Source organism: Motacilla alba, chromosome 20, assembly GCF_015832195.1.
Source record: "Motacilla alba alba isolate MOTALB_02 chromosome 20, Motacilla_alba_V1.0_pri, whole genome shotgun sequence".
Classification (NCBI taxonomy): Eukaryota; Metazoa; Chordata; class Aves; order Passeriformes; family Motacillidae; genus Motacilla; species Motacilla alba.
Genome location: NC_052035.1, coordinates 9,678,500 through 9,691,181, shown reverse-complemented (window position 1 = coordinate 9,691,181; position 12,682 = coordinate 9,678,500). Strand labels below are relative to the sequence as shown.

The window sequence follows — 12,682 nt, the reverse complement described above, 5'->3', positions numbered from 1 at the left end:
TTATACCTTTCCACACACTACTCCACAAGGAAGCGGGGAACTGTAGTTAGGAAAACATTATTGAAGCTTGTAATTTAATTAAAAATGTTAAAGCTGGCAAAGGGGAAGGGAGAGAGGGGAAAAGAGCATAAGGGTGCAAAAGCAGGAACCAGGTTTATTTTCTTTTTGAGCCCTGAACAGGCAGGGCTGGGGGTGTGGGGCGGTGCACACCCAGCGTGTGACAGCCTGCACAGGGACACGGGCTGCCCAGGGCTGTCTGTGTGCCACGCTCCCGGGCCAGGCACAGATGAGGCAGCCAGACACCCTTAAGCAAATGATGTTTCTAAAATGTGAATGCCAGCTCGGACATGCGTGGACAGAGCCCCAGGGGCACGGCTGTGCGGCGGGCGCCTGCAGCTGCCGGGTGCTTGGGGCAAAGCCCTGGCCCGTGCTGGCTGGGGGGGTTTGCACATTGCACCCTGCCAGCCTCCTCCTGAAAACCTCTCTCTTTAGGAGTTTAGGCTGAAAGCACGCTGGAGGAGCTGCATCCCGCTCAGCATCCTCGCTCTCAGAAAGGCTCAGAAGCACGTCTGCAGCGAGGACGCCCTTCCTTTGGTTATTGTTGTTATCCCCGTCGCCAACAGATCTGTAAATGTTCAAAGAACAACACGACTTTAAAAAAAAAATCATAATAATTCAGCTGGCGAAGCAGGGCAGAGCCTGACCTCCGGCTCCATGGATGAGTGCTTCGCTGGGACCCCTGCTGAGCCAATGTGGACCTTCAACATCAACTCAGAAATTGGTGTGATTTGCCTGGGAAACCAGCAGTCATAGAGCAACTGGCCTTGACAAGATGAAGAGGAAATGTATAGAAGACGTTTAATGGGTCGCAAAAGGAGGAGGGGGGAGAAACTCAGCCTGGAGTGCTGCATTTTAGATGTCTGGAGGGGCCCTTCTGCAGGAAGGGAAGGAGCAGGGCTGGGGAGGGGAGACTTTTTCAGGTCGGGCTTCATTTCCCAGCCATCAGAAGCCATCCAGGAACGCTCTGCCCTGCAAAAGGTTATTTCCCTGTCCGTGGCTGGGACTCAGGCCCGGGCTGGGCTTGCAATCAACCCGGTGATTTCTTTAATGTCAGTGAATAGCTGAAGGCAGCCCGGCTGGCGAGGCTTTGTACGTAGACGCACTGGGCTCGGATTATGCACGCCTAATCGCCTAATTTTCTTCGAGTGATCTGGATGCCGTACTCTTGGGCTGTGGAACATTTTATAAATAGCTGTGCTTGGAGTTAATATGATTTACTGGAGAAAGACCAGTTAAGCAATTCCCCACCTAAGTAGAGCAGTAATGAACAGGCTCTGGAGAAGATGCCTTCCCCACCGGCTCCAAGAGGGGGTGGGCAGGGAGGCAGGGATGCAGAGAGGTGATGTTTATTTGTGTGCGTGCACAGAGTGCCATTGATTTTTAATTGTATTACAAGAATTGCAGTAGCCACAGGCTGCCTCTAGGACTGGACTTTTCCCTTAAATATGTGCAGTGAAGCTGTGGCCTCCCCCTCCTGCTAATGCTTGTACTACTGCAAAATCCCACTGTGGGAGTGAGCGGGGACAGCAGAGCCCTGCCCCACATCCCTTCCCCTTCCCCTTCCCCTCTCCTTTCCCTTCCCTCATCCCTTTCTCATTCCCTTTCGGAAGCCAAACCAAACCAGGAGGTCTCTCTGCTGCCCTGCTCCCCATTCTGAAACTCCATTATCAGGAGGTGCCAGCAGAGCCAGGGTGAGCCCTGAGGGACAGGAGCACCACCTGGCCTGTCCCCTCCACCAGGGAGGGGACAGTGGCTGCAGCCTTGGCCAGGAGAGTCAGCAGTGCCTGGAAACCCAGTGAGGCCCCTGCTGAGCACAGTGACCCCCTGGCACCACCACTGAAGTGCTGAACCTAAACCGCGAGGATTTCAGTGGGGTCTCATGCAGGGACCTCTCTCCTCCCCATTCCTGGGAAAAATACACCCTGGGACAATGTCCCAGAGCTTGGGAGAGCATTGCTGGGATCAGGGGTGCTCCTTGGGGAAGAAGGGGAGATCAGCAGGTTGAGATGATGAAAACAACACTCTTCTGTCAGAAAATGCAGAGAAGAAATACACAGGCTTCAAACCTTGGTGGTGTTGGTGTGAGGAAACTGCCCAAGGCTGCTCCTGGCTCTGTGCAGCGGCAGCAGTGGCTGGAGATGGGGACAAAGTGGCCAGGCCTGAGCTCCCCAGCCCAGGCTGGCAGCGGCTGGGAAGGGGCAGCACTGGTTAGTGGCTCATTGGTCACATCCCACCTGAGAGGCAGGAGACACCTCCCCGTGGTGGGGCAGGAGAGAGCTCCCCATCCCTGCCAGAACATCCCCCACACCCCAGTTGTGCCGCCTCAGCAGGGAAGGAGCTGTGCACCCCCTGACACCAGCACGGGGGTGACCCCAGGCACGGGGGAGCCCCCCAGGGCAGCCCCTGGTCCCTCCACACCGAGGGATGTCAGAGCCCACTCCCAGCCCCACACAAGCACAGCACACAACCACCAGGACCCCACCACGCCCCCAGCACCTCCCCGCCCTCGGCTGTGCCTTCTCGAGATGACCAGGAAAAATTAGGCTGGAAACTGTCCTGGTGATTGATCCGACCAAATAAACATCTCTGGGGAAAGGGGGGGAAGGAAGAAAAAAGCCTTTCTGCAGCGTGGAGCCCGAGAGGGGAAGCAGGTAATTAGCTATGTGATGGAGCAATCCTCTCCTGCCGAGGAAATTCTTGACACCAGAATTCTGCCCTGAGAAACCAAGTGTGACCCAAGTGAGGACTTTTTTTCCCCCCCTTCCCCTTTTTAAAATTAAGATCATTATATGTTTTTTAAATGTCAAGCTCAGGAAGAAGTGGCGGGGGTGGGGGTTGGGGAGCTGCGGGCATTCTTCACTTCAGAAGCTTGAATGTTTCAAAGTTGCTGCTGTGCTGTTAGCTGACGGCTATTGTGTGTGTTTAAGGCTGGGGGGGGGCCTGGGGAGGGGGCTCGGACCCCCCGTTGGTGTGGATTTGCTGTCCAAAGACCGTTAGAAAGAGGCAAGAATGAATGAGATTGAATGGAATTGTAATGCACAAGGCCCTCCTCCTTTCTCAAGGAGCTGGGAGGCCAGGAAAGCGAGTCGTGGGGAGAGCAGGCAGCTTTCCTCCACATAGCAAGAGGCTTTGCAAATCAGCAAATTGTATATTTCTAGGGGAAGAGGGGAGGGAGGGGGGGGTTATTTTTTTTTTTTTTATTACAGATCTGGAAAAAAAATTTTTAAAAGCCCTGCAGCAGCTAAGAAGACCAAAAGGAGACAGAGAGAGAAAAGAGGGAGAGGAGACTTGATAGAAAAATCTGATTCCCAAACCTCTTGTAAGTGTAATTACTTTCTAAGAAAATGAATTGCTTTCTAAGAAAGATAAAAAAAAATTGTAGAAGAATGTCTGAAATTGTATCAGGGACCAAACTCTGCTGATGCCTTTCCTACACAGAGAGATTTCTGGGGCAAGAACCAGAGGCCTAGAACCCGCGAAACCTTTGTCTGAGACTTGAAAGAGATCTGGGCTTCATTTTAAAGAGATTTTGCTTTCTCCTCCAGGCTGTGGGTCAGCTCCGAGGCGATGCTCGGGCTGGCGACGGGGCAGCGGCCGCTCGGCGCTGCTCCGGTGCCTGGGCCGCGTCCCGGTGGCTCCAGACAGACAAAGGCTGGCTATTATTGACTTATTCAGCAGAAATGAGGAAGGGGATGAGATTTTGGGGTGTTTTTTAGCGCTCTGCAATGTGTGTGTGTGTGTGTGAGAGCACGTGTGTGGTGGCTGTGTGTGCGTGCGTGTCACGTTGGCCAGGACGGGGCCGAGCGCACGTTTTCCTCCGTTTGTTGTGCCGCAGTTGATTCGGGGTTCAGTCTTGTATATTTTTCTAATGTGGTCATCTATGCATGGTGGAGCAGGGGCTTGGAAATGGAAGGAAAGTGGAGGCATGTTGCTTGTCTCTGGGATTTCTTTGTTCGGGGAACAGTAGGTGGTAGGTTTAAAAAGGCAGAGAGCGACAGAGGAGGAGAAGAAGAAAGAAACGAAAAAAGGGGGAAAAAAATGGCCCTTTACGAATCATCTGACTATTTTCTTCTGGGATGGAGAAATGCTGCATTAGAGATTAAGGAAGGGCTGTGCTGAAGACAAAATGTCTCACTGGAAGTGTTGGTAAAATAGCAGCCAAACCCAGCCTGCCTCTATAGCCTGGGATCAGGAAAAGGCTGCAGGGCCGCACGAGCGGGGGACGAGCCGGTGAGGGTATTTAATGGCAAACTTTAGAGGGGCTGAGCCGATGGTGGGTTCGTTTGAAAGGAGAAATAAACCCTGCAGCCAGCCTGCCGAGCAGCAGCGCTCCCCCCCCCCCCCGCCATATGACACCGCTCAGTCACTGCCACGGGGGCTCGCGTTGACAGGAGGCTCAAAATACCCCAACCCCGCTCCACCGGGGGAGGGGAGAGCAAAATCAGCCCCTCGGGTTTTCGGGGAGGATTCGCGGGGGGACGGGGCAGGTGGGGGAGCGAGCGCTCGGGGACAGACAGACCGACAGAGCCAGCTCCGGCAGGGCCCTCCGGCCGGGTGCGAAGCTGCGGGGAAGGGCACGGAGCGGAACGTCGCCTCATTTTGGGCGACAAACAACCCGGGGCTGTCCCGTGTGTCCCCCCGGGGCTGACCCGGGCGCCCCCGCGCCGCTGCTGCGGCTCCGCGCCTTCAACACCATGGACAGCGAAGCGGGGCCGGGCCGGGCCGGGCCGGGGGAGGACGGGGACCCGCGGGCTGGCACCGGGGGCACAGGGCAGGGAGCCGGTGACAGAGGGACCGGGGGTCTCGGGGAGGCCGGGCCAGGGCCGGATTGGAGGCCGGGGGCCGGGGCGGGGCAGGGGGGAGGCTGCCCGGCCGCCCCCGCATCCCGAGCATCCCTAGAGCCCCTCGGCATCCCCCGTCCTCGGCCCGGAGCAGCACTCTCGGGGCTGGGTGTGGATACCGGGTCCGAGCCTCCCCCGGGGACAGGCCCCGTGCAAACGGTAAACCTGAGCGTTTTCCTCCGCGTTAATTTGTTTAGGTTGTTTTCTTTTAAATCGATAAAAGATTGAGAGCCTCGGTCTGGCGGAGTAAATAGGTCAATATGGAACAGGCTCTAAATAAGCAGATTTTTTTTTTTTTTAAAGTTTCAGAAGATGAAAAGCGAAGGTAAAATTCCCTTTGCTGTGTAATGTCAAACGCTGATTGTCCCTGGTTTGTGCTTGTCATGAACCGCAGCATTATAAAAGAGGAAGGGGAAAAGGCACACAAACAGGGACAGGGGCTCCCAATGCTGCTGCTGCCTTGTAAATATGGCTCTTGAGTTTGGGAGCTGATATTTCACCTCCCTGCAGAGTATTTCAGTAGGCAACGAGGCCCACCAGCTTTTTACGAGCTGCTATTTGGAGGCGGCTTCCCCTTCGGAGCCTGGCCTGGCATGGCACGGCCATCAGCGAGGGAGAGACGGCCTCAAAACAATTGTTTTGCTCCAGCGGGGAAGGGAATAAATAGATCCCTCTTCCAGCGGTGGTTGTCCAGCTGTCCTGGAAATGCCCAGAGTGCTGTGGCAGAGAGAGATTTCCAGCACTGGAGCAAGATACCTTCCATCAAAACAATTGTTTCCTGCCTTCCCCCACCTTACACCCTTCCTACCATGAAGGAAAATACCACAGTGTATAGAAACACACCCAGGCAAATAAATCCTCACCTGAAAGCTCTGCCAGCGAACACACACAGCACTGCTGGCCATAAAAGTTACTCTAGGCAGGGAATAAGGGCATGTAGAAAGCCACGGACCTGCACGTCCTGTCACAAAAATGGGTGTGAGTGTGCCTGTGTACAGTTTTTTGGGAGATGTGTGTGTTCGGAGTGGGAGGGATGGATAACTAGCACTGAAGAAGCAGGGTCCTTACCAAAAAATTAAACACATGTAAGGCTTCTGAGCAAGACCTCTGCTAACTGGACATAGTCCACTTGTTATTAAACATGATTTCTTTTCCCAGAGATTGAATTTGGTGGCCTGAGATAAATAAATAAATCTCAGAGCCTACTCCCATTGTAGCAGCTGCCCTGTGATCAGGTCTGTAAGTTTAACCAACAAGAGCTGCAGCAAACCCATCCCTGCTTCCCAGCTTGCAAAATGGATGTGGTGGAAGGATGCAGTGAGGCACCAGCTAAACTGCAAGTGCAGGATGCCTGAGAGGGACAGGGAGAGACGCCTGGATGCCACGGCATAGGTTAGAGCAGGTTGAGGGCAGCAAATCTATACTTGCTTTCAGTGTTTTCCAGGGTGGAAGTTTTAGCTTAAAGGGAAAAAAAAAAATACTCTCTCCGTTTGTCACTTGGAAGTCAAACCCATTTCCTTCCAGGTCCTCGCTCCTGTGAATCTGAGCTCATGCAGCGTTAAGAAAAATCTAGCATTAAACCCCAAAATATAAAATTCGTATTGTATATTTAAAGGGAGCCTCTTACTTTATATAACTCAGGACACATTGTCTCTTCTCGGAGAGAACGGGGGTGAAATCCTACACATTACTTGAAAAAAAAAAAAAAGAAATAAAGAAAACACGTTTTAAAATTACATCCATGTCAGCTCTAAAGAAAATTATTGCTGATGTCTTTTTGAGCTTGGAAATATAACTGTAGGATTCAGCTTTCCCCTCCCCCTCTGCCCCTCCACCCCCTCCCTTCCCAACAAAAAAAAAAAAAAAAAAAAAAAAGAAGGAAAAAAAAAAAAAAAGAAAAAGCAACAGAATATATAAAGCTCCTCTGATTAACAGTTTAGGTGCAGAACCCTATTTATAGGGTACGCATTCTCCTGTGCCGCCTCGATCCTCCAGCCCGGAGTGGAGCATTATTGATGCAGCTGCAAGTGCTCAAAGCTTAAACAATATTTTTTCCGAAAGCCCCAGCAGCCCGCCCGGGAGGAAGGTGGGGACGGGCTGGCGATGGAGTCCTGAATGTTACTCCTCCAGTTTCAAGGACATCTTGCTGATGAGGATTTGGTTAATGGAGGAGAACTTATGTCCTAGCGGTGACGTCATTGGGTCCCAATGTAATCCTCTTGTGCTGAACCCAATCAGCAGATGTGCTGAGAGCCGGGATGCGGAGAAGAAGCTCTAATCCCTTAGACTGGATGAGATCAGCTGAAACAGCCAGGACTAGACCCCAAACCCCTCTGCTAGGAAGATCAAGAGAAAAGGGATAAATTGAGAGAGACGCCTCATAACCCCTTTAAAGAGCTTCGGAGAAGAGAAGAGAAAGATGGGTGGTGCACCAAGTTCATCTTGCTTTTAAAGCCTAGCGGGAGCCTGGTTTTCACTCTGATGAGGTCCTTCTGCATTGTTCCAGGGCAGGAGGAGAAAAGAGAAAAAAAAAAAAAAAAAAAAAAAAAAAGAGAGAGAGAGAAAAGGGGGGAAAAAAAGAGAGAGAGAAAAGAAAAGTCTGAAATTCAAAGATAATGAGAGACTAGGCGCCTTTCTTATTCATCTCCAGCTTGCCTACACAAAAACAAGCGTCCTGAGCCACGGGAGGGCGTTTGCACTGGATCTGAGCGAGGAGCGGAGTTTGTGCCGCCGGAGCCGCCGGGCGCTGCGTCCACGATGGGTAAATCCGCTACAGCGGGGCTCCGGCTGTGAGCGCGGGGTGCGGGCGACAGTGGCGGGGAGCGACGGCTTTATCTATCGCTGACTTGGAACAGCATCAGGATTTTTTTCCTCCCCTTGTGCAAGCGACCTTAATGGGCTTGTGATATTTTTTTTGTTGTTCTTTCTTTCTTTCCTTTTTTTTCCTTTTTTTTTTTTTTTTTTTTTTTTTTTTTTTTTTGCTTTTGGACAAAAAAGAGGGGAGCAAGGGGAGGGGGTGAGAATTTTTCAGACGCGATATCTAGAGAGAGAAATCGTCCTAAATTCATATGGCGACTCTAAGTCTGACGGCGATCAACGAAACCGGTTTAATTGCTTTACCCCTTTTCAATCCCTCTCAATTTTTAATTTTTTTTTTCCTTTTTGCATTGCTATTCATTTTTTAAATGAAGCCATTATTATGCCAACCGCGGCGGAGCGGAGAGATGGGAAACGCATGTTTAACCTCCGCCGGTTTCCCTTCAAGAGGAGAGAAATCGGCTCCTTTGCCTGGCCAGCAAAGACAAACACACGAGCGGGATTTTCATTTCGCTCTGGGGAGGGAGCGGGGGTCCCCCGCATCCCCCGCATCCCCCGCCGGCTGCCCGGGGCTCGGACGGCGGCGGCCCGGCGTGGAGGGGAGAGCCGCTCCCGCAGCCCCGGCACCGGGAGGGCTGTGAAGCATCTCCGGGCGCTTTGCCGCCGCTCCTGCCTCCGTGCCGGGACGCGCCGCACGGCACCGGCAGCCAAAGGCTTGCTGCGAGATGTCCTCGGCGCTACCGGCTCCGTTGTTATTATTATTATTAATATTATTACCATTATTATAACTATTATATTATTATCACTACCGGCCACATTTTTCTCGCTGGTAGGGCCGGAGCTCGGGATGTGTCCGTCTGTCCGCCCCTCCGCCCCCGGGGGCTGCTCCGCGCCCGGCGCTCCGCATCAGCCCGGGCGCGCCGCAGCGGTGCGGCTGGGAGGAGGTCCGGGGGACGCTGCCGACCCCGGCAGGGCGAGGAGCGGGGGAAAAAGGACGCCGGCGGCTCCCGGCCGCAAGGCAGCCCCTCCTCGCCGCCCTCCTCCGCTCCCCGCCGCCCCCGGCCCCGCCGCGCCCCCGCGGCCGCCCCGGCGGAGGGGGGCCCCGGGCGGCGGGGAGGGCGGCCGGCGGTCCCGGCGGGGTGGACCCTGCACTGACAGCCTCTCTCTCTCTTTCTCTCCCCCCCCGCTCTCTCCCGCAAGCCCCGCTCGCCGCCTGCCCTGCTCCGAGCGGGGACAGCCCGAGCCCCTCTCTGCGTGTTCACAGCGGACCTTGATTTAATGTCCATACAATTAAGGCACGCGGTGAATGCCAAGAGAGGAGCCTCACAGCTTCATTTTCATGGAAATTGGGGACATAAACCCTCTAATTACACTTAACAACAGCCACGGAGCGATCTATGGAGCATCCTCGGCCTTTTGACAAATAGGAGTAACAATGCGCCAGCGCCCGGCGGGGCAGCTGTCTCCTCGCATTAACGGGGGCACGGGGGGAGGCGGGGGGAGGCCCCGCTCCGGCCCCGCCGGGGCTTGCGGGGGCTCCCGGCGTACAAAGGGCAGGAGGAGCGGCAGGACAATGCGGGCAGAGCTGGGGGGGCCGCGGGCAGGGAGCGCTCCGAGGAGCGGGGCGTGGGCGGGGGGTGACGAGCGGCCCCTCGTTGCAGAGCGAGGGACCCCCCCTCCCCTGCAAAGAGACACCCCCCTCTTCTCAGCCTCCACAATGCCGTTCAGAAGGTCCCTGAAAAAAACACCCTTCTGGGGGATTTTAGGAAGTGGGGCGCTTTTTGCTTCGTTTTTTTCAGTAGCTCTATTTTTGGTTTTATTTTTGCCGTTGCCCCTGCAATGCTCCTCGGTCGCATGCTCGGCCATGTGGCTCCTGCTGCTCTGCGGTGCCACAAGACAGGTCCAGGGTCCTGTCCTGCCCCTCTGAGCCCCTCTGCAACTCAACTATTCACAGAACTAAATGATGAGCCTGCTTTTTTTCCAAAAGCAGGGCTGGCAAGGTGAGGGGCTGCAGCACTGCAGCCTCCCCAGTGCCACCTCTGGCCCTGTCACCGCAGCCTGCAAGGTGGCACACGTCCCCTTTCGCAGTCTCCAGCGAGACTGCAGCAGCCCACACCAGTTCTCAGGTTAGGCTTTAGACCTCAATAAATCTCTGTTGTAAGACTCGTGTATTCAACTTCCTAAAGATGTAGCAAGCCCTAAGTTGGAGCTCCCTGAGGACTGTGCTCGGGCAAGGGAGGATTTGATTATCTGGCAGCAAAAAGCCACAGAGCCGGAGTGAGCCGCATACACCCAACTCTCTGTGCCCCCTCCCTGCTCCACTTTTGTCAGCATTGTGTCTGTCCAAGGAACCGAGGCCATGGATGGCCCCATCCTCCATCCCTGCAGTGCTGGTGTGGGACACACGACCTTGTCTGCAGTGGAAATGTCAGTGGCACAGCACCCGCCTTGCCTAGGAGGGGGGGAAAGGAAAACCTTCCCGTACTTTGTGGGATTACTTGACTTCAAGCTGGTCTGTGAAAAGCAGGGTCTTTCAGCTTTGTCTCCTGGGGGCAGCGGGAAGAGGGAAGAGGCAGAGGACACGGGAGTGGAGGACAGGAGCGTGGTGTTGAGGCTGCTCTGCTGCAGGGGCATTGCACAACCGAGCAGCTGTCGAGGGGTCATGGCTCCAAACCTGTCAGGAGACAGGAGTGAGGAAGCACCCAGTGCCCACAGGGCTCCATCCCTCTCCTGGACCCGATCCTGAGCGCTGCTCCAGCAAGGCCAGGTACCCTGTACCTGCAGCAGCTCATGGGGAAAGAGGCTGCAAGGTGCAGGATGGCCCAGCTTCATCAGGAAGGCTCTAGGGGCACAGAGATTCTTAAAAGAAGCTGGATTGTTCCCCTCCCTCTTTCCCAAAAGATCAGCACAGGTACTGAGGTGTTGGAGACCTGCTTGCTGTCACATCCATCATGTGCTGCAATGTCACGGGACACATTTTGACCTCATTTGCCCCCAGCATAAGCCGGGCTCTGCGGTGAATGGATTCACTGATGTGGGATGGAAACACCCCATAATCTCTTCCGTGCAGCCCTGTGGGGGCAAGGCTGCAGCCACAGGGCAGTTCTGCTCTTGAACAAGTTCTTTGCAAAGCTGCTAGGGAGGAATAAGAACCCAAATGCAGGGAGACAGATCCTGATAAACCTAAAGTTGACATTGAGAGAAGGGAGAGAGCCTTTCCAAGGTAATCTGCAGTGCAGCAGGAAAGCTGCTGGCTTCCTCCAGGGGCCACCAAGAGGCCAAGGACAGCTCTGAAGGAATGCAGGTAACTGGTGGAGCGATGTGGGGCCTAACGGAGGAGACTGGGCCTGGTCCCCAGATTGGCATTGAAAATCAAGACTGGCTGTGCCAAGCTGGTGCAAGCCAGATGTTTATCCTGGACCAGATCTCTCTCCAGGTTTGCTGGGGAGGGTTTTGCAGAGACTCCTCAGCAAACAGGACTGCCTCAATTCCCAAATGTTCTCCCTCAGGCTTGCTGTGTGCACCCTTCTTAGACAAGAGGGGATTTATTAAATTTGATCGCTTAGATGATCACTTAGATTTGATCACTCTTCCCTCACACAAAGCCCCCTCCTGTGCTACCACACCTACTGCTCCAGAGTGCCTGGCAGCTGCCATCCCCATCCCTGCTCTGTGCAGAGCCAGAGGCTGCAGCACGGCTTGGGGAGGGGCACACAAACCCCACCAAGCTCTGGGGCCAGCACGGCGCACGGAGCCCTGCCCGTGTCACCGATGTGACACCCAGGGAGGCAGCGGGAGCCACATCGGCTGCAGGAGCGGGGAGGGCTGGCGGCGCAGCCAGCCAGTTTTGTGTTGCACATTCCCTGCTCCTACCCTGACCCTCTCTAGGTAAGTCAAGGCTCAGGCAGCGGGGAGCAGAGAGCTCCTGCTCGGAGAGCTCCGTGTGCCATGAGCTGCTCTCCCCAGCCTTCTCCATCGTCCTTGCTGCTCCGTGTGGATTCGCAGGTCCCTCGAGGATATGGTCCCACTCCAGTGCCAGCTCCTCAGCCGTGGTTGGTGGTGATCCTGCAGTGATTCCTGGTTGGCTCAGAGCCTCAGCCCTGCTGTGGTTCAGCTGGAGGCACCTCCTCCAGGAAGTCACACATCCCACAGGCTGCTCAGCTGAAAAAAGCCCCCAGAGCAGCACCATTAGTCACACAGCAAGGACAGCACTGCCACCAAGTCACCTCCAGTCACAGGCACCACCTCCTTGACATTCAGAAGGAGGATTTATCCAAGATCAGACATACTCCTGTGCCAGTCACAGCTTTAGTCCAGTTTCCTGGTGGGAAAGCCTTGGGGAAAATATGAGCTGCAACAACGGGTCTGGATCAGGCCATTCTATGACAGAGTCACCACGGAGGAGAAATCATCATCCTGTTTCCCCTGAACAGTTCCCCACACTCAGGAGTGACACAGTTTGCTCCCCACAGGGAAAAGCACAGCTGGAGCCGAGTTGGGGTGAGAAGGAAGCGTCACCTTCCACCCTCTAAGCACCTCTTGGTCGTAGATGTACACAAAGCACCAGTCCCCACATCCACATGACGACTGCTCAGGGAATGGCTTTGCACATGACAGGCTCATCCTGTACAAGTCCTGACATCAGGATAGGTTAAAAAATAGGTGTCTTTTCTCCCAAATCACCGCAGGGCAGATGGAGCTGCCTCGTCAGCCCCGTGTCTGCCAGGGAGGCCTTGGCTTTGAGCTGCATTAAGAAATACAGGCACCACTTGCAAATAGGATACAGAGAAACAAACCTGGGCAGAGGCCTGACTTTTGATGACATGAGGGTAAACCTAAGAAAGAAGGAGGGTAAGAGCGAAGTGCATAAAAGGCTGCTGCAAGGAGTGGGAACCAGACAATGTCCATGGCTGTACAAGTGGGAACAGGCCCAACTCACAGCAAAAATGAACCAGATAACAAGA

General features: G+C 54.5%; 1 long non-coding RNA gene across 1 annotated transcript; it reads left to right on the top strand.

Annotated features, from left to right (window-relative positions):
* The first annotated feature begins 6,815 nt into the window (after nt 1-6,815).
* Nucleotides 6,816-9,882, top strand: LOC119710343. Its single transcript, XR_005259539.1, has 2 exons — nt 6,816-7,662; nt 8,919-9,882. It is a non-coding gene; the product is annotated as an uncharacterized LOC119710343 (long non-coding RNA).
* Nucleotides 9,883-12,682: the final 2,800 nt, after the last annotated feature.